At 35.1% G+C, this 23,022-nt stretch overlaps 1 long non-coding RNA gene and 1 pseudogene across 3 annotated transcripts in view; one reads left to right on the top strand and one right to left on the bottom strand.

Moving 5' to 3' along the window:
- The first annotated feature begins 4,936 nt into the window (after positions 1-4,936).
- LOC109491640 lies at positions 4,937-11,793 on the top strand (annotated as a pseudogene).
- A 4,223-nt stretch (positions 11,794-16,016) lies between these two features.
- The window catches only part of LOC102900968, a 49,555-nt gene continuing 42,549 nt past the window's right edge, over positions 16,017-23,022 (bottom strand). The window contains exons 5-6 of one of the 3 annotated variants that reach the window (XR_006584920.1): positions 19,862-19,956; positions 16,017-17,039 (exon numbers count right to left, since the gene is read on the bottom strand). This is a non-coding gene — a long non-coding RNA (uncharacterized LOC102900968). The other 2 variants (XR_441103.4, XR_006584921.1) reach the window with 2 other exon arrangements.

Raw genomic sequence — 23,022 nt, 5'->3', positions numbered from 1 at the left:
GATTATTGAAATCTATTACAAATCTATAGAGCATAAAAGTTTGAGGACTATAGCACATCCAATGAGAGACCTTGACACTACAGTAACTATCTATTTGAGCTATTGGAACTTTTATTAAGTAGAAAGAATATAGAAGTAGACATCAGGAACTCAATGACTTTTTTCTTAAGTGGGCTTCATGCCCAGCACGGAGCCCAATGAGGGGCCAATGCAGGGACAAATTCACAACCCTGAGAACAAGACCTGAGCTGAGATCAAGAGCCTGACGCTTAACTGACTGAGCCACCCAAGTACCCCCAGGAACTCAATGATTTTAACCCTAATCTGCCAGTTACCAGTGACGTGACCTTGGGAAAGACCCTCAACATTTCTGGGTCTCTATTACATAAAGGGTCAAACAAGATTTCTCAGGTGACTTTACACTAAAACATTCTGTGAGTAGTTTTTATTTGTGATATTGTTAGAAGATTTGCATATTATAATTTATAAGGAAAAATCACCTTCATCTAAGGATGTGTACAAAGAGATGTAGACACAGCCTAAAACAATTCTAGAGAGGCCATGTCTCTTCTGGACTCTATAGATATCTTTAAGAGATTAAGGAGAAGAGACCAAGAAGAAAATTAGTGCTGTTCAGTTACATATATTTCAGTGTCAAAGAATTATTGAATGATTTGAAGAGATTTTCCACCAAGATTCTTGACTGGTCATGGAATGTTATTCAATCCATCATTTTTTTCCATAAAAACAATGACTTTTATGCTAATAAAAGTCTTCGTTCAATTACTGGACAAAAATCTTAGTTCCTCCATAACAGGCTTTTCTAATTCTGTTTTGTAATTGCAGTAAGGCATCTCTGAGGATTTATCTGCACGCCGGCAGTATGTGGCCTTTTCTTGAACCCGTCAGAATTGTGACTTTTCTTTGAACTCTTGGCTGCTTGGTGCTACTGACCTTGTTGCTCGTTTATAACTTGGGTGCCATTTATCACTCCCAGACTTACAGATATTGTTGTGGAAAGAGACTGAATGCAATCATTCATGCCATTGCCTCTTTCTAGTGGTGCCTCGCAGCTTCCTTCCTTACAGGATAACTGATAGGGAGAGATTAGTGACAAAGCTGTAATTCTATTGAGGGATTGTGATGTAACTATATCATAAACCATGAAGTGAGACTCAAGAGGTTTGAGATCACGACTGCTGAGATTAAGTTACGGCTGCCACAGTCAATCTCTGTCAATATGTGTTTTGTGATGGTTTGTAATCTGCCTGTAAAATATTAGCTACCTGTAGAAAATACCTTTTTTCCCCTCTAGTGTTGACTTTATTGTAAAGCTTCTGCAATTTGAGGGCTTAAAAGAAATATTGATTTTTATTTTTATAAAATAAAATACAGTCTTTTTAGGGACCATTTAGAAAACTTGCCCTTTGATTTGGTAATTAAAATTGAAGTCTAATCAACATAGCGTTATATTACTTTCAGGTGTACAACATAATGATTTGATATTTGTGACAATACACGTTTTAAATCTGTGAAACTTTGTAGATTTCTCACACAACACTTGAACTACTTAGCTTTTAATACTTTGAAGTTTTTATGCATTTGTGAAATTTGCAAAGATAATGTATTGAGGTTGAGATTCACATAATAAATAGAACCATTTTGATGTAAGCAATTTAGTGTCATTTAGCACACTAATAATGTTCAACCCCAGGGTATAACTCAGAACCCACAGGCAGACTCCCCCTAGGCTCCTACCCCTACCCCCGAGCCCTGTTGTGAAATATTCAAAGTAGAAATAAGTCAATTGACTTGATATGTTACATACTCAACACTTAGAAGGAATTAAAGCCATTATTTTGCAGTTATCCATATTATTTTAGTTAACTTGTGCCTTCAGCACCACTGTTGTAAGTTATTTTTTGGGAAGGAGGTTGTCCAGGTAACACGAGTTTGTGGAGATACTAGTAGATATTACTTTTTGAGTGTGCAAAGAAACTGGTTAAGCTAGTATATGCAGATTTTGTTTTTCCTGCAGGATTTTTCAAAACTTTTTGGATGTTCATAAACTGCTTCTCTAGTTTAGAGCCATAGCATACCGCATTTCCTGAATTATTTGCATAATTTGTCCTGGAGCATTCTGACTGTACTGTTAAGACCCATTCTATGTCAAACAATGATCTTGGCCTAATTATGACATTGTTGGAGGACATTATCAAGAAATAGGTTTTTACTAAAAGGACTTGAAAAATATGAATCAGACTTTTAAAGCTCATACTGACATCATACTCTTGGAGCAAAAGGCTGAGATTCAATATTTTTAGAATTTTGCCTAGTAAGTAAAAATAGCAGTTAACATTTCCAAAACAGTTTTAAATATTATCTACATTTCTATCAATAATCCTGAAAACTAGGTATTATTGCTCTAATCTTCTAGATGGATAAATGACTTAACTTTAGTCACATTAAAATATCTTCCTTTGGGATGGGATGATATGCCCAGCATCTCACACTTCTCAATGGTGGAGTAATGATTTAAGTGCAGATGCCTAGGGTTGTAAATCCTACAGTCTTTGCTTTTACTTTGTAGCATTGCTGTGTTAGCATGAGCTTGGGACTCTCGTTTCCTGAGCCTTGGTTTCTGTATTTATAAAAATGAACAAACTGGATGATCTCTAAAGTCTGGTCTAGCTTAGTTCTGTTGCTTAAATCCTGTACTGTTTCCTAGCCTGTCTATAGCATTTAGCAAAAAAAAAAAAAAAAAAAAAAAAAAAAAAAGAAAAGAAAAAGAAATTATATATCCCTGTATCAGGAATCCTAAGAATTCAATAAAAATGTTAAAATATTTTCCCATATAAATGAACAATTATGACAGCTGACCTTTATACGAACGTCCCAGAACTCAGAATGAGTTATAGGATCAAGGGGGGGAACTTTGCTTTGCTTTTATAAATATAGTTAAGACCAATGTAAATACACGACTTGCCTTAAACACTAGGGTTTCTTCATAGGAACATAGAAACATAGATTGAGCTTGCAAAGAGGTTATGTGTGTGTTTGCTTTCCCTGGCCATCCTTGTTCATCAAATAAAGGAGTCAATTTTGGAGGCTAGGTCTGTATCCAGGTAGGAGGGGAGAGAAGGTCAAAATAGATCCACCACCTTTGAATCAGCTTATTTATCATCTTATTAGAGGAAACGACAGGAGTGAATAGCTTGGTCCAACCTCAAATGACCAAATACATTTTACTTTTTTTCTCTCAACTTTAAAATATTTTTGCCTGTTTACATATGTATCTTAGAATAAAATTCTCAAATTTTCCTTCTCTTTAATTATGATAAACCTTCTTAAAATCACAGTATTATATGCATATTTCCACTTATGAAGATTTCATAAGCTTTATTTTCTGTGGTTTCTATTACATACTATTCTGATAATACAAAATATTTTTTGTTTGCTATGCAAAATTTCAAATACATATCATACTAAATATGGTTTTCAAACTACCTATCCCTTGTTCGCTCAACCTTTCCCTTAATATTCTGATATCTTCTCTCAACATTTTTTTTTTAGTTTGTTTATTTTGAGAGAAAGAGAGTAGGAGAAGGGCAGAGAGAGAGAGAGGGAGAGAATGACAGTCCCAAGCAGGCTCGTCGCTGTCAGCACAGAGACCAATGCGGGGCTTGAACTCACGAACTGTGAGACCACGACCAAGCCAAAATCAAATGTCATATGTTTAACTGACTGAGCCACCCAGGTCCCCCTCCACCTTGTTTTATGTTACGGATCACTGGTTGAGTGAACCTCTATGTACGATAGGAAGTAAATTTTTACTCTTACTTCATTTGATAAGGAAGCCTCCTCTCCATGTACAGATAAGGAAACTGAAAACAAGTGTCTGCATTGAAAAAAGCTATTTGATAATATTTTCAGAAAAAAAAAAATAGAAGTTTCATAAATCCTCTTTCCCCTAATCCTGTCTTAAGCTTTTGATGCTTAGTCATTTTCTTTCGAGTCAATTTTTCCCCCGATTATTAACTAGAGTAAACCAGCTAAATTTTCATTGTCAGTTTCTGTGCATATACTAAAATCAGTCCTTCAAAATCACTTTCACGGACCTCATGAAACTCCACGTCTTTTACAAAATTTTTCATTTCACTTACTAATCAATATCCACTGTTAGATGTCCAAGACTCCAGATAAGGAACTGATAGACTGGTTGCATTAAGTGGTTGGTGCGATGGGTAAGAATGGAAGTTAGCATCATGTGGGAAGGAAAGTCTTGAGTAGAGCCTTATTTGTTACGTCTTGATATATCTATTTAGGTTTTTTGGCTTTATGACAGAGAGGAGTTAGAAAATAAATATCCAGATGTTACAACACCTTGTAAACCACAGATCCTTCTGGAAAAATAACTTTTGTGTATATAATATAGTTTATTCTTCATTATCTGAATATTTCTAACAAAATTGCTTCTTTTTTTGGATATCTCACCACCATCCAGATTAAGCGTTTGATTCCATTTGTGTACCCACCTAGATTTATCCCTCATTAATCCCCAGAGAGAGAGAGAGAGAGAGAGAGAGAGAGAGAGAGAGAGAAAGAGAGGCATCAGAAGTGAGTCTACAGTTAGGATCATTAATAACTAGCTCTTGAATATATCCTAGGATTCACAGCTTACTGACCATAGAGTATGTCAAATGCTTCATATAAGTAGTCTTGTATATTGACCTTCCTGCCTATGGACAGGCAGCACCTGCAGGGCTGTGAAACCCCCTTAGGGACACATGGCTGGTTCTGACACAGGGAATGGATCTATGCAAGGACTCATAAAATCTGAATGATTTATCCAAAGTAAACACTAGGATATTGCTCCCTCTGGTCCTTTCTATGTGGTAGAGGCACATAACAAGCTCCCCTCATTTTTCACTAGAGGATGTTCATGGAAATTGTCATGACTTATTTCATTGTCAAGAAGATTGATTTTTCCCGAAGGAACAATTATAACGGGTGGTAGGTGCATTTCTGACCAGGACCCAAGGTAAAATTAATCACAGAAAAACATATAACTGTAAACATCTATGATAATTTAAACTTTCAAAATCTTGCTCGAATTCATAGAATAGGGACAATATACTGAACATATCAGTTATATAAATAAATCTTTTATTATAGATTTGACTAAAAATGTAAAGCTAGTTGTGATAAATGCACTTACCAAATGACTGTTTTATTTGCTTCCTTAGAAATTAGAAAGTATTCTTTGATAGGATTTTTTTTTCAACTGGCTTTAAAAACTATATAGGGAAATTTGAATCAATGTCTTACTTTTCTTTCCACACTTTTTTTCTGGAGCAAGCAGATGTGTTTTGCAGGAATAATCTACAGTTTCTTTTATTTTGCCAAGCCAGTGTATCATTAAATATTGAGTGAGACTTCCAACGATGTGAAAATTGAATAACACAGCGGTAAAATTTACCAAAAGCAGTGCGTTGATGGACAGTGAGGGCCTCATACAAGAATATTCAGGGAAAGTGTCTTGAAACAAATTTTTGTGCTTCTTAGTAGTGGCAGTGTCCACTTTGTTTATGGCATGTTCAGGTCACCAGAGCCCTCTCTGGAAATGGGGTGATTTAAGGAGGCTACCAGGATAATGCCTCTCTGTGGGCTTTGGCATCTCACCTCCTCCCCGCTCCTTGCAGTTGAGTACCTTGGCACCAGCTCATATTTATGCCCTTCCCATCTTAGAGTGGACAACAAAGTGTTCTCTGTGACTGACTCTCATGAGCCAGAGGCATTCTGCTCATCTCTCCTGGCCCTTCACTGCCACACCTCCCCCAAAACACAAGCATGCTTCTCGTCCAGCCCAACGACCTGTCTTGTTCAGTAGAACACCCTCACTCTAAAGTGAGGATTGGTGCACCATAAATGAAGTGGTGAGTATGAGTTAGCGTCAGAGATCATTTTACATATTAAACCACTGAAATGTAAAAAGAATCAAGTGTGAAATTAGTAGCCTGCTATAAAGGCTAGAACACTAGCCTAGAATTCAGAAAAGGTGTTACTTATGGTTCTATCGCTGACTGCTATAAATCTTTGGGAAAATGTTTTAACTCACTGTATATCATTTTCCTTATCTGTAAAGTAGGCCAAATTTAACTTCCATGATTGTATGTCGATAGATTGGATTTGCCTTTGTTCCCTTATGCCATATCTCTGGCCAAACATACAGACTAGATTAAGTATGTGTGAATATTAACTTAAACATCTTTTTCTTAGATACCTTATTAAATTCTGCATGTTTATATAAGCTGTATTAGTTAGGATTCTCCAGTGAAACAAGAATCAACAGAACAAAACTCTCTCTAGATCGATCAATCTATCTACCTATCCATATATCTATATATATCTACAGAGAAAGAGAGAAACATTTTATTGTAAGAAATTGGCTCATGCAAAAATTGGTGTTGAGAAGTCCCAAGATCTTCAGTCAGAAGGCTGGAGACCCAGGAGAGCCTCTGATGTAGTTCCAGTCCAAGTCTGAAGGCCTGAGAACCAGGAGAAAGGAGGGGTAGACTCAGGACCCAAGAAGAGACAATATTTCAGTTAATTTGAAGGCAGGAAAAGACCAATGATCCACTAATCAGGCAGGAGGAGTTGCCTCTTTCTAATGGGAGGGTCAGCCTTTTTGTTCTATTCAGGCCTTCAACAGACTGGAGGAGGCCCACTGGGGAGGGTAATCTGCTCTACTCAGCCTACAGATTCAAATGTTAGTCTCCAAATCCCAAAACACTACCACAGACATACCCAGAATAATGTTTGACCAAATATCTGGGCATTGTGTTGCCCAGTCAAGCTGACACATAAAATTAACCATCACCTTGATCAAAAAGATATGTGCACTATGCATGTGTTCCTAATATTTGAAATTTGATGTCAATATCTATTTTTCTAAGGGGCTTTAAAGATGTTTGAGAAACTAAGAACATCAGAATCATATTGTCTCCCCAAAAGCCCATCCAAGTCCAGAGCATCTGACTTTGATAAGATCATGTATGTGGAGAGGATGGCATATCCTTTCTTTGATATTTATCACAAAGAGTAGACATTAGAAGCTTATTAGAAGTAGATACAATTTCTTTTTTATACAAATCTCTCATCTATGATGTCATTTAAGCTTTCTTGAAATTCTTGACTTTAATGTTTGTCCCCTTTCAGGCTGATGAAGCCCACTGAGTAAGTGTGCTTTCATTTTCCACAAATGGCCTCCTTTAAGTCTCCAGAACATGGTTCCATTTTGGTACCATGGACTTGAAAACAAACATGTCCTTCATGGTTTCATATGTTTCAAATACATTCTTTTCAGGGTCTTTACCAAAATCTTAAAGTGCTTTTATTCTGTTTTCACCTAGAAATTTGTATGTCACATGGCTTATCTTAATTGTCCTTAAGTTACAATAACCACAAGTGCTACGGTACGTGAGTAGGTGGGAATTGGGAAACAAGGATGCTGGGTAACTAACCAGAAGAGAAAAATGGTGATGTCAGGGCAGAACCTTGAGTTTGTGGTTAGTGCTGTGAGGCTTGAACTTTTGCACAAATTCTTGCCCACAGTCTTCCCTACCTCATGAACATGGCCTTATTTTCCAAGAGTTGGCATCCATATCCATGTACCTTGTGACGCCTTCCTTGAGCTTACCTAGCACAATTTGGTTTTCTTTTCCATTTTTCCATACCATAAATGCATATTTACTGTGAAGCAAAAGACAGTTCAATTGCAATTAGTTATGATTTGAGTCTTGTTCTACTCAGTGAAGTCACTAGAGCATTTTTAGGATAAGGCTAAGGGGGAGAGATTTAGCTATTATATGGAAATACATTTTGGAATGCTTTGATCTAACAAGTGAGAAATTATAGACACTTGAGACATTTATTTTTAAAAGTTAGAGAAAATTCATGTAAAAATAATAAAATATGCAAACAAAAGGAAAAGGGGGAGGAATAATTAAGTAAATTAAATAAAATTACCTAATATTATTTTGACAATGAGAGGTAAATTGTAAAAAAAACGTGTTGAGATCATACCTAAAATAGTAACTTAGTAAAAGTGGGAGATATTTTCTAGGACAAGGGAGTGAATAGCTACAGAATTGTCAGATAATCATATTAATAAAAAGCAATGAGTCATACGAACCCACTGGGAAAATACTTAAATTCATTGCTGATTGGACATCATTATGAGATGGTCAATGTACATTTGCATATTTGAAATGTCTGAATTTATGTATGTATGTATGTATGTATGTATGTATGTATGTATGTATAAATAGGCTTCAGACCCAGTGCAGAGCCCAACATGGGGCTTAAACTCACGACCCTGAGATCAAGACCAGAGCTGAGATCAGGAATTGGATGCTTGACTGACTGAGCCACCCAGGAACCTCTGAAATCTTGTTTCTAGGAAAGAAACTTGATAAAAGTTTCTCAAAATTGGATACCAACCCTAAATATTTTTATTGCATTACCAATAACAAGTTGTGAAGATAAAAGTTTTCTCAATGATCAATACTGAAATAAAATTTCAATAATAATTTCAATATAATTTCAATTATACTAGAGAAAAGACTGGTCTTGATACTAGAATTAGCTGATCTCATAGTTTGTGTTCAGCTTTTTAAAATTTTGCCGTTTGAGGCACCTGGGTGGCTCAGACAGTTGAGCGTCCGACTTCGGCTCAGGTCAGGATCTCGCAGTTCATGAGTTCGAGCCCCACGTTGGGCTCTGTGCTGACAGATCAGAGCCTGGAATATGTTTCAGATTCTGTGTCTCCCTCTCTCTGCCCCTTCCGTGCTCATACTCTGTCTCTCTCTGTCTCTCGTAAATGAATAAATGTTAAAATTTTTTTTAAAAATCTAAAAAAATTTGCAGTTTTATTTATTTTCTCATTCTAAATGTTTACATACATGTCTAATTTTATATTTGTAAGTTTATATTCTCTTTTATAAAAAAGATCCCTCAAATAGAATAAGATTCAGCCCTATAAAACATGGATCATCCTGTGTAGCACACTTTTCATACTCTAGTAACATTTATTTTATTTTAATTATTTTTACTGTTTGTTACTCCTTTATGTAAGAAAACAAGATTTTTGCTCTTTAAAACTTGATACACAATGGTAAATGTTGCTTGATACAGAATATTATAGGATGTGTGAGTGTCCAACAGAGCTTGGGGATGGTCTAGAGAGATACTCTCAAAGTCCTCCACTTTCACTAGGAGAATGATTGAGCTATTTAGAGGAAAGTTTTATATGACAACAGTTAATCATTTTGAAAAATTTAGAAAATATTGATTTGAGTAGTTCAGATAATTGAATCCTCCAATCAAAGCATAACTTTTTTTGGCTTAGAGAAGACCTTTCTTTCTTTCTTTCTTTCTTTCTTTCTTTCTTTCTTTCTTTCTTTCTTTCTTTCTGAGAGACAGTGTGAGTGGGGCAGGGGCAGAAAAAGGAGACAAAGAATCTGAAGCAGGCTCCAGGCTCTGGGCTGTCAGTACAGAGCCTGCTGCAGGGCTCAAACTCACGAACCACGAAATCATGACCTGAGCCATGCTGGACTCCCAACCAGCTGAGCCACCCAGATGCCCTGAAGAAGACATTTTGAAATAAGGTTTTTGATTTCATCCTTCCTCAGTTGTGATAAAAAACATAAATTATTTCTCAAAAATAATGACTATTTTCAATGTAAAGACAAACTTCTATCAGAAAAATCCCTAACCCTCAACTTTATTTTGCCTTTGAATGCAAATTCCAAATAAATTCTTGTAAGATCTTCCTTTAACTTAAACACATGTTTAGATTGTGAGTACTATTAGTATTATAATTGATTTTATACCTTTTGAATATATCTGGAACACACGATTGGGGTGAATCAGTACTTTTAGTTATGAAAAGTTAAAAAAACATGAACTAAAGAGAACTCTGAATTTTGCTTCAATGAAGGTTAGATATTTTCAAAGAGGAGAAAATCCAACTGCAAATAAGTTTAGTTTATTCCATATGCACAACAGGTAAGTTTTAGGAAAGGAATGATTAAACTCAAACTAAACATATTCGAACTTCATTATTTTGAAAAAAATAATGATATTTTGTATTGCAATAACTACTGAAGTATGAATTTATCTTGTAGATGTACAATAAAACTAAATACAGAAATCTTACTGTTTAAGATTAGACCAAAATCCTTTAAAGTTTATTTTATCCTACAAAGTAATGTCTTTCCCTTTATTTCTTAAAATATTGTTAGTTAGAGTAAACAATTAAAAGGATGCTCAGTGATAGGTATTTCCTAGTTTGTTTCTTTTCAAAAAAATTATTGAAATAAACTAAAAAAATATGGGTTTCAGGCAATATCTATTTCTTGAAATCTTTAGAATTAGTTCTCACTTATCTGTTAAGACTTAGATATGCTTCTGCCCTTTTAAATGATACTTCTAATTTCCTAACAGTCCAGTAGAGGATATGATGACTTTTAAATTCCTCCAAAGGAAAACGTACTAGAGAAGAAAAAAATCTGCTGCTTGGTTGCTTGGGTTTCAAGACTGGAGAATAGTGGAAATCTAACATAGTTTCTCAATGATCTACTATAGAGATATTCGCACTTATGCTCTTCAGGTAGATGTTAAAAAAATAAATAAAGAGATGGGCTACAAGAACATGATGACGAAAGATGCTCTCTCTTTGCCACATCTACTACAAGAATAAAGACGATTCTCAGCAATCAGACTGTCGACATTCCAGAAAATGTCCACATCATTCTGAAGGGATGCACTGTTATTGTGAAGTGCCCCAGAGGAACCCTGGGAAGGGACTTCAATCACATCAATGTAGAACTCAGTCTTCCTGGAAAGAAAAAGAAGAGGCTCCAAGTTGACAAATGGTGGGTAAATAGAAAAGAACTGGCTACCGTGTGCACTATCTGTAGTCATATACAGATCATGGTCAAGGGTGTTACATGGGGCTTCTGTTGCAAGATGAGGTCTGTGTATGCTCACTTCCCCATCAACGTTGTTATCCAGGGGAATGGTTCTCTTGTTGAAATCTGAAATTTCTTGGGTGAAAAATACATATGCAGGGTTCAGATGAGGCCAAGTGTTGCTTGTTTTGTGTATCAAGCCCCGAAAGAGGGATTAATTCTTAAAGGAAATGACATTGAACTTGTATCACATTCAGCTGCTTTGATTCAGCAAGCCACAACAGTTAAAATCAAGGATATCAGAAAACTTTTGGATAGTATCTGTGTTTCTGAAAAAGGAACAGTTCACAGGTTGATGAATAAGATCTAAGTTGTCCAGCTACAGAAACAGCAAGGTGACAGATGATTTTTCAGACTTATTTGTAATATTTTAAAGATGCAAGAAAGGCTGTATTAATTTGGGGAAAAAGTAAAATAAACAAAGAAACATTCTCTCTCTTCTGGCCCCTAAAGCATTGTTTCACCAAAGTCTCACCCACTGAATCAGTATTTATTGAGAACTCAACACTACGAGTGTTAGACACCATTGTATATTACAGTGACGATGTGAAGAAACATAAAAACACACCTTACCCTTGATTAACTCTTGGTCTAATTTGTGGTAAAATATGATTAATGTTAATATTATAACCAAGAATGGAGAGCTCTAGGAGAAAAGTGGAAAGAGGAGGGCAAGAACTAACTTGGCTACAGTGAATCAGGAAAGTCATCAAGCAGACTGAGCACATGTTCACGTTAGAGGCATACAATTTTAGAACCAATAGGGAATTTAGAGATTATCAATCTGTAGATTAGGTACAAATTTAAAAGTTTCAAGTGTTCAGTACAAAATGAAACTTATATTGATTTATTCGACAAGTGAATATTGAGTACCAACTGGTTAGTAGAGGAGTAGGTTCTGATGATCTAATGTATCATATGGTGACTATATTGTATAAAGGAAATTTGCTAAGAGACTGGAACAGAAATGTTCTCACAAAAAAAAGTGAGATGATGTATTTCTCAATTACTTGTTGAAGAAAATCATCCTTTCAAAATATATACCATCTAACAAGGTATCATATTGTGCATTATAAATATCTTACAATTTATCAATTAAAGCTCCATAAAACTAAAAAAAGTGGAACCTTAAAAAAAGCCAAAAAACAAAACCAAACCCAAAATTTCTGCGCTGATGGAATTTATATTTTCGTGGGGGTGAGAATCACACATCGAAACCTACAGCACATCAGATGGTGACAAGTTAATAACTGCCATGGATCAGATAACCAGGAAAGAGGTATAGAGATTAGGAAAGGTATTCTAATTTTAGTAGTTTGAACAGATAAGACCATTGAAGGAACTGAGAGACAAGCCATTAGAAGTATCTTGGTGTATTAGGGGGAGTGTTTCAAAGCATTTCTAGCAAATAGAAGAGCCCAATATAAAGGACATGACTTGAGATCATATCTGAAGCTTCTAAGCACATCATGGAAGCCAATGCAGCTGGAGTGGCATGCATGAAAGGAAAGCACAGAAAATGAATTCAGAGAAGGAATAAAAAATCACAAGGGTATCTTGATTTCCAGCTGGCCTGTGGTTTGTATCTTTCTCTCTATCCCATTTCTTTTTTCCTCTTCGTTTGCTCTTACTCCATGTTCTTGGGGAAAATATTTTGTCCCTATTTGTTTTCTAATGTGCATTGGTTTATGATATAGTGCTGAGTTGCAAAATCATTTAACTGGACTCAAACAGCCTTTTTTAAAGGAAAATAGAATAGAATATAAAATATCGTATATAGCATGCGGTAAGGGTAGGTATGTTTTATAAAATATTTTTCCGCTTTATAATTTCATATACATAGATATAAATATATAAAGTTCATATATATAACTCTACATATATATGTATATGTTTATGTGCATGCGTATATGTATATACATACATATATTTGGCCGTGATGTAAAATATATTTTTTACTGGAAGAGTAAAAACTTAAAAGCCACTGGAGTAATGAGTGTTAAGAACTTGATAAAATGGTGTGGAATTATTTTGAGAAGCATATTTTAAAAACTCAACCAAGCATGGGCCATAAGCCAGGGTTTATGACTATTTTCCTTACAGTGATTATTTGTTTTAAAATTTTTGTGGTAGCAGAATTTGGCCTTGTTAACATTTGCTATAATGTTCATTCATATTAAGTATATTCAGGTTGGAATGGGCCCAGTTCATGGAACAGTCTGGCCCTGAGGAAAGAGGTGAAATGAGGGGAGATTTTTTATATTCATATCTAAGAGCTCAGACAAGTTTCTCCTCTGGGAGATGCTTTCCATCTCCTTATGCATATATTCTTATACACTACACAAGATTTATTTTAAAGGCTATTTTCCTCATGAAAAATTTCCTTAGCAATAATTTATGTACCAATTTACTGCTAATAAATGTTTAACATGAAAATGACAGGTACGGGTTTGTATTAATAAAATGAGAGAGTACTGCCCACCCTTGTTTTGCAATGAAATGTTTCACTCTTTTTCTTTTCTTTACCTTTTTTTCTCCAGGAACTACTGTGGGTCAGAATAAAAGTGAGAAATATTATTTAACTTCTTATTTTATATTTAAGAAATATACCTCAGAGTTTTGTCTGAAGTAAAGCAGGGAAATACTCTAGGTGCCAATTGCTTGATTATTTTTAAAACTGGCTTAGTGGTTAATTAAGAAGTTGCTGAGAACTTGCTGTCTGGATGGCAGAATAGAGTATAATTCTTACAGTCTGGGATGAAATGATTTTATGAATAAACGGACTAATAATAAATATTAGAAGATTAATAAAAGACAATATTGAGTGTAGATACTTATATACATGTATCCCTTGGTGACCCTGGTCCACTGTTCTCAGTTGCCACCAACCTTATAAATGCCTTCAACATGTGCTGGCAGTGAATAAACATAGTTCATTAGTACATTGGGGTACTCAACAACTTTTGTCAGGAAGGTAGATTTCTTGTGCTTTTGAGACCCAATAAACATCAGAAGCCACACAGGAACACAGAAAGTGAGAGTAGGAAGGGCCTCAGAGATCCCATTTTAGGGATTTGGACACTGTGACCAATAGTCCAGAGGCTCAGGGCCTTGTCCACAGCCATCAATTTAGTGTAAGAGGGATCCTCAGACCTAGGCTTCTGTGTCTGATTGAGTGCTCCTACGTAGTAAGTTGTTTTAGATCTCTTGAAATATACCCAAATAGGCTGTGATCACTTACCCCCAAGAAAAGGCCACAGCCAGACATGGCCAACCACAGACATAAATAGTAGTTATATATCCATGCAGTCATATAACCAATCACAACATGTTATACAAATATGTGTATTCTATATAATCTATCTAAATGTTTCAATTATATGCACTTAGGTAAATCTCCGTGCCAGGAAGGTGAGCTCTATTTTTACTCCAACTTGGTAAATTCCCAAACACATCACTACATACCTCTTAGAGTATGTGTATGCATTACCCCCTGCTACCTTAACTTTCCTGTGTTAAGACAAAGAAAAAGGAAATGGGTCATTTCACTTCATTGCAAAATGGTACTTACTGGGTTGTTTTACTTAAAATAGAACCTGTAGTTTAATGAGTCTCTAATCCTGATGACCTTGTATGCTTTTTAAGTTTGCGCAGGCTTATGTTACACCAATTACATTCAAACTGCTACATACACTTTTAAAAGTATATTTGGTTCATATATCATCTACTGCCTAATTTTAGTTGTGTGTTCTCACTCTGTCTTGATTTCAGAGAACTCTGATATATTTGTATGATTTACCAAATCTCCAATAATCTGCACTTTGAGTGAAGCCATCCATCACAGCAGATGTCCTTTCAAAATTGTATTGACTCGCAACTATCCGTACCCAGCTTTGTTTGTAAATCATCACTAACATTTTTAATAAGTTTTAATTTTTCATGAACTGTTTTTAGTGGCCATCTAGGATTTCAAATAATGTAGAGGGAACAAACGAGTTATGACGTGATTCTCAGGGCTAAGAAAGAAAACAGATGCTTTTCAAGTTTCTATCTATGGTGTGATCTCAAGCCCAGTCATAAGAGCCTGAATCTTTACAAAATGTTTCTAAAATTAAGTACTCACATAATGTGCTGTACTTTTTGTATTGTGGCTCTCATCACGCTTTACTCTACTGGCTTGATAATTGTTGGTCTGTGTAGGAGACTACAATCTGTGACCTCAGACAGGTCCACCGTTTTACTGGTCTGTCATTTGTATCTCTGTCGAGCACCTTGCAGGTACAAAACAAATTTTGTTGAATTAGTGAGGATTACTTTGACTAGTAGGAGTATTTCACCTATTTCCTTTGCATGTTGGCTGCGACATAATGTTATTTAAGTGGTAACTTATTTAGTAATTGAAAATAATACTTTGTGTGCATTAATTCAGACTTATTTCTTGAATTATCTAAAAAGGGTCTGAAAATATCTAGAGTGTCCAAAGGACAGAGCTAGCTCTACTGTCAGGTGGATTGCTCAATGGAAAGCCTGCATAAATAAGTTTCTAAGACCCTTTATGACACCTGGTGGTACATGCAATTCAGATTATATGCAAAATCTATTCTATATATTATATTTAAATTTATTTGTCTAAAAATGATACTATTTAATATTAAGATTAATAGTACATGCATGTAACTCACAAAAATATGATAATTGAGGGAACATTCCATTTTTTGAGACAAATACAAGTATGTGATTTTTCAAAAATTTAAATATTATTATACAAGACCACCATCAATACGTATATAGAACACCAAGGTGATGTAAAATACAAAATGGTGATGCATGAACATGTTTCCTCTTCATTGACATAAATGCAGATGGTGTAAACCATACCCTTTAACTCTGCACATGTTTTAAACTAACTTTTAGAGATCACATTTGTAGGAAAATTCTAGAAACCATAATAAATGACAGATTCAGACAGGAACAGAACAGAGGAACCCACAGTACAGGTGGTGTGGAGAACCAATGAAAAAGTGAGATTTCCCAATAAAACTCTGGAAAATTCCCTTTAGCTGGCAGTGACAAGAGCTTAGATATTGCTAAATGGAGCCAGAGAGGCCAGCTGGAGTTTGGAGGTGAGTGGTTTCAACAGCAACAAAGGGAGCTAGAAGACTGGAGAATAATATCTTCAAGTAGTCAGGGAAAATCATTGTTTACCTGGAATTGTATACTTCTGAACCTTTAAATAAGAAGAACAAACCAGAGGTTTCTGCAAATAAAAATGGAGAGGCTTTCACATCAGCAGATCTGCATTACATATGAAGTGATTTTGAAGGAAGGTCTAACATGCAAGGAGGAATCGCGATTAAATAAAATAGAAAATACCTGTGTGATGATAAGCAAACATTTACCATAGTGAAATAATTACATTTTATAATTGATGGGGTTAAAGTAAGAGAAATTCGTGTGGAATAACAAGAGACTCCAAGCTGAGAAATGACTAAATAGCATTAAAGCATTCTGAGTTCCTTTTCTGAGGAGCAGTATGAAAAGATTAATTAGCTTTAGTGTTTAAGTGAACATACATGTTAAATTGTATAAGAAAAGAGCTAATAGAATAGAAACAATGTTTAAACACCACAGTGTGGAGGGATTTTAAATACAGTGATTTAGCTATTTAGTTAAACATGCAAAATTTTAATACTGACAGTAGAGGGCAGGGTATCCTTGATACTGTGTTGATAGTTTCTTGATATTGCAAAGCATATCTAATGTTATCCCTGAAATTGTATGTTTCTTGTGTTGAGCCAGATATTAGAGATATTATGTTTAAACGTGATTAACTTTTTATTAAAAACAGAAATCTTGACAGGACTTGTGTCATATTAGGACATAGCTTTTAGGCAAGGAAATGTTGTATATATTATTAGTCTTTGGATTTAGGAAATCTATGGAGTTTTGCTAATGCCTTTTGAAAGTCACTTCTTTTTCTTTGAAAATAATTTTGAAGTTTCTTGGCTAAAAAAGAGAAAAAGAAAAAAGGATGGTGAGTGCCCCATTTTCCCAGGTTAAAGATAATCCCTAAATAATAGCCAACATTATTTCTGGATGTGATCCTCTGGTTACATGCTTTTGTATCCTGTAAATAACTCAAAAATTCTTTAGGATTCTGAATCCCTTGCAACACTTTTGTTGTTCAGTGCAGCCAAAATTTCGTCTTATATCCTGTCTTAATTGTATTAACCTATAGGAAACATTGAAATGCTTCTTTCTGAATAAATGAGGTTATTTTTTGCTACTGCCATCTTTATATCATTTATAATTAAAAGGTCCAGGCGCAGAATATAACAGGATTTTTACATCCTCTAATTAGTCATTTAGGACAATCGCCTAGGTTATCCTGTGGTAACAGGTGACCCACAATATCAGTGACTAACATGAACAAAAGTTTACTTCTCACTTATTCTACATAGTCTCCTGGGTTGGTCCCAGTGCTGCTCCATGTTGTATTCGCTCTGGACCCCTGGTTGATGGAGCCCTTATCTGGAATATTCTGGTCTAGCACAGAAGTAAAAAGAAACTGGCAAACTGCAATGGCCCTTAAATTTCTACTTGCAAGTGGCACATGCCACTTCTGCTCACTCTTCACAAGTCATATGACCAAGATTGACATCAGTGAAGTGGGGGAGTATAATCTTTCCCAAGAGATGGGCTGCAAATATTTACAGAAAATAACACAATCTGCTACAGTGTCTTTACGATATTTCTTAGAAATCTAGCTAAAATTTTAGTCAATTGGTTTGTGAAAACTACTTAAATGACTTCTGTTCTATAAATGTTACTGTTATTTACTCTTTAGTCTTAGAAAAAGTTTAGGAATCTAGTAAATGGAGCATTTAGAAATGTTGGTGATTATTGATAGCAAGGAAAAAGTTTTATAGGTCTCGAAAAATGAAATGGTAATAGGATTATGGGTTGACTTTGCTTTTTCACAGTGATGGGCTGGCAAAGATCTGGAACTCTGGGTGTCCTCTTTTCTACGTTTCTGGTGAAAATTATAGGTCTGTAAAAGATACAGGAAAAAAAAGATATTTTGCTTTGTAAAAATAAGTTGTAAGTCTTAGAAGCCTACCTTAATGAATATAGTGTTTTAAATCTACAAGGTAACTTCATGAATTTTTTCATATAAGTTTCACAATAGCCCTGGTACATTAGCAGGTGATATTAATGCCATTTTCCTGTGGAAGATTCAGATTTAGAGAGAATTGGCTCAAGGTCATTTGACTGGGCCACAATAACATTAAGACTGAGTTTAAATTTCTGACTCTTCTTTTTCCTGCCCATAGATCATGTAACTTCTCAATTATTTTAGCAGTCTTATGTAACCTTGGTTCATTCTGTATTCATGGATGCGGCTGTCAAATTCTGCTAAAGACCTACTACTAAAAAATCAAAAAGCTGGCACAACTTGTTGATTATTTTTCAATGCTACTTCATGAACTCAAGGAAAACTAAATATTGTTGAAATATTTTTTTCTCACAACTTTGAATTTTAGGCAATTTAAAATGAGTACAGCCATATTGCCCAATGTTTTTATACTTATGAGACAAATTCACCAAGTGACAATAATTTGGAAATTAAGGAAAAATATTGAGATCATAGGACTTGTTAAACTAAATATTTCTAAATTAAAAATGGGCCCAATATCATCTCCTTCTTTTTCTCTCCATTTTGGAAGGCTGAGTATTGCCTTCTAAATTTCAGGTCTGCACATCTATCCTGACAAGAAGGGGCTAAATCCCATTCTGTTAGAAAAGTTACCTACCTTATTTATGCCCCCTAGGAATCCATAACTGTTTGCCCACCAAATCACTGTAAGCGACAATTCACATTAACTGGTAAGTTTCTTTAGAACTAGACTGTTTGGAGACCCAAAAGAATATTTGAGAATGAGTGAGCCCAGACTATGGAAGGAGAACCACAATAATTGCATTTCCCCTATTGTATGACAGTTTAATTATTAAAGGCGTAGACTTAAGTTTGAATCTTGCTTTACTACTTTGTAGGTAGGTCAAGGGTTGGCAAACCATGGCCAGTGAACCTGCCACCTGTTTGGGTAACACTGCCACGTTCACTGGTTTGAGTATTGTCTCTGCATGCTTTTGCACTATGCAGCACAGTGGAATGGTTGTGACCGAGACCTTATGGCAGCACATCTGATATTTACTCGCTAGCCCTTTAAGAAGTGTGTCGACCTCTGTTCTAGATGCATGATCTTGGCTAAGCTACCTAAATTTCTGTGCCTCCCTTTTCTAATTATAAAATGTGAATAATAGTCTTTACCAAGTTGGGTTTATATGAGGATTCAATGAGTCACTCTGTATAAAAACTTAGCATAGTGTTAGGATGGAGAAGAAGAGCATCATAAAGACTGATAAAGCCATAATCATATCCAGAAAATATAAAATAACATGCATTTCCTGTTCACTCAGGAAAAAATTGGTAAAAAAAATCATGTAAGAGAATAAATCTCTGGTTGTTTAGTGAAGGATCTGGATCCTTTTTGTGTTGTTTCATTTCTGCTCAGTCTCTTTTCTGTGTCCCATGTAATTCTAGTCTCCTGCAGATCTGTTCCGGACTGTCACTTCTTGTAGCCAGCCCTTCTTTATTATTTGTGGAAAAATCTGCATGTCTACATCTGGAATTGCTCAAAGGTCACTGTAAGTATTGAGTCTTTATTAATGATTTGTTCCCTTCCAAAAAGCTTTCCAAAATGCCTGCAGCCAGGGTAAGAGCTAGCTCTTAGGAGCTAGTTTCTTCTCTGTTTTCAGGGGCTCACCGTTTTGCTCTTAACTTGTCTTCTCAGTGGAGGAGAGCAAGGTTTTCTTCTGCTTGCTATTAGGCATGAAGACATTTCACAAATGAAAACAAGTCCTTTGTTGAGAAAAAGCAATTTAGTTTAGCACGTTTAAATATTCCTGACTGTGGCACATTAGGGGTGTTTTGTTTTATAATTGTATGTCTAATAGCAGGTAAACTACGAAATATGTGAAAACACATTTCTTCAGCTTTGTGATTTCCAGTATTTCTTTAACATACTGGTTTTCAGATTACAACTAAAATATGCACAAATTCTAGGAAATTTAACAAATGTAGACGAACATAAGATATCAGTTAAAAATTTGCTCCAGTCCTTTCCCTATGTTTTGATGCTCCTTGGAGCGTGCGCGCGCGCACACACACACACACACACACACACACACACGTATTATATAATATATATATTCCTCTCCATGTATATATATATATATATATATATATATATATATATAGCAATTTATATAGTGATATATAAATGGTGTACTTTATTATATCTTGTATCTTGTTTTACCTGATATAATCCTGTGTATGGCTTGCCATGTCATTAATTTTTGAAACATAGTATTTTAGTCTGTGAAAATACCATAATTTACTCAAAGACACTCATATTGGAAACTTAGGGAGAGAGAAATTGTTACAACTCTTCTAGAAGGTAATTTATTAATATAATGCAAAACATTAAATTTAGATACTCTTCAACATAGAAAATTGCATTTGTATGAATTTACCCTAAGGGATATAAGAGGGTAAGCTCACTCAAATAAGTGTACTGAAATGTTCATGTTACAGTGTAAAATAGGGAAAATAATTTTGCAGTCGAGATGTCCATCAGTAGAAGATGACATAAATAATTTATGGTGCATACTTCCAGTGCAATGCAATGTGGTTAAAAGAGAAGGAACCCATTTTTCCTTGTGTACATTAAAATTGTTCATATTTTTAAATGAAACAGAGAAAATCAAAGAATAGTTTGTTTAGCAGATCTTAGGTTGGTAAATACACACATATGTATGAATATAAAAATGTGGGAGAACATGCTTCACACTGCCGACAGTGGTTGTCTCCAAGTACTGGCATCACGGGTAACTGTTTCTTTTAAGTTCTTTCTTTGTGACATTTGATAGTGATGCATGGTTACTTTTGTGATCAGGGAACAAAGAAAGATAATTTCAAAAGGAAAAAGATTTATTTGCTATGATACTCTTTACAAACCTTTATCAGTTCTTTATAATAGTTGAGAATGTATCAGAAATGAATTTTACTCCTTAATGAAATATTCATTTTTTTAGTACCCACAGAACTTTCTAATTATTCTGCTTGCAGTTCACAGGTACTAGGAAAATATTTTTATACAAGAATTGTTGGACTCAGAATAGTTGAGGATAGTAGGACTCCTAATATGGGATGGACATTCCTAAGGCTAAAAGTACATGCTTTTTGCTATTGCTTAATCTGATTCCTCTAGAAGCTTCTCAGTCCATGGGATGAAGGAAGGCAATAAAGAGGAGACTGAGTAGGAGACCTCATGTTCCCAGTGTTAAGAACTCCTAGTACCTACAGAGAGATTGCATGACTTTTCCCACTTCTTCCCTATTTTTGTTCTCCAAAAATAATGGGGTAGGGAAGTGCATATATATATATATATTACCAAATAAATCATTACTATGACCACCAAGAAGTATTGTCTCCTTCCTGATTTATCTCTGAATAGCTTTTGTACTAATTAAAATTCTAAAATTCAAACTAAATACTATGCATCCTTAGCAAGATTTCCAAATTCTAATTCTACGTTTTTGTATACATGTGTCTATATATATATGTGTGTGTGTGTGTGTGTGTGTGTGTGTGTGTATGTGTAAGATATATGTGTGTGTGTGTGTGTGTAAGATATATGTGTGTGTCTATACGTATACACATATATATGCATCTGATCTTTAGAAATTTTGCAAACCTTATGTCAATATGCTCTGCCCCCCTTTAGTCATGTATCATGGTATTTCGTAATGCTTTAGGGAAAAGGAGAATTTCATTGTTTTCTTTTGCATGTCTTGAGCTGTCAGTATGGTTGATCATTGTTTTGTTCTCACCAGTTTACTTTAAAATTTTGTTAGAATTATTTGCCATTTTCTTTCTGAGAGCAAGAGTTGGCAAACTATGGGCTGTAGGCTGATTCAGATAGGCTGCTATCTATTTTTGCAAATAAAGTTTCATAGAGACATAACCAGGGCCATCATTTATGTATCCTATCGTCTGTGTTTTTTTCTTGCTCTAACAGCAGGGGTGAGTAGCTATGACAGAGATTGTTTGGACATCAAAGCCTAGAATATTTACTTTCTGATTTTCTGCAGAAAATTTTTCTCTTCTCACATTTTAGCAGTCCAGTTTTTAAGAAATGATTTTATCAATTTGAACGAGCTATTTCTTTGGCAAAGATTTTAACTCTTGTTTGAAATAATTCTTAAAAATATTTTATTTCAAGTGGCTTTCTTGCTGGATTTCCTCCTCTCAGGGATTCCTGTTCCCTTCTTCTCTCAAACCCCCTGAACCAGGTGTGCCAGAATGATACATAGGCTGTTCATTAACTTAGAAGGGCTGCTGTCGCCCTTTTTACCATGATTGTGGGTGGGCCAGTTTTTATCTGACTCATCAGTCTCTCACCAATATGTTCACAACCCTCATTCTTGACCTAGGTGTTAAGGAATATCCATTTCTGAGAATCATTTAGGACCCTCCTATTTGTACTGAACCTTGATATCCTAGCTATGATAAAATTTTGAAGCTGTTAAGCAATGTTTTATATAGACTCCTAACTTTATTCAAAATAATTCCTTATATCTGACAACATTTAAAATCTTTCCTGAACTTTTATGTGGCTTTATTCTTTCTTTTCTTCTTTTCATTCATTTATTCTTATCCATTTTTTTGCTGCTCCACTTCCTACTATTTCCTGCTAGTGACTGTTTTTGTTCAATCTGTTTTCCATGTCATATAACTAGTTCTGAGGGAGTATTTTTTTTTTTAATTTAAGGGCCAATTTGATTGCTATGTAGCTTTCTTTTATACCTATTAGTCACTAGGTATTTTTATATGTGAGGAAATGGATCAAACTTGTGCTTCCCA

This window comes from Felis catus, chromosome C2, assembly GCF_018350175.1.
Source record: "Felis catus isolate Fca126 chromosome C2, F.catus_Fca126_mat1.0, whole genome shotgun sequence".
NCBI lineage: Eukaryota > Metazoa > Chordata > Mammalia > Carnivora > Felidae > Felis > Felis catus.
Note: the sequence above shows the minus strand (reverse complement) of the source record. Positions and strands in the feature narration are given on the sequence as shown.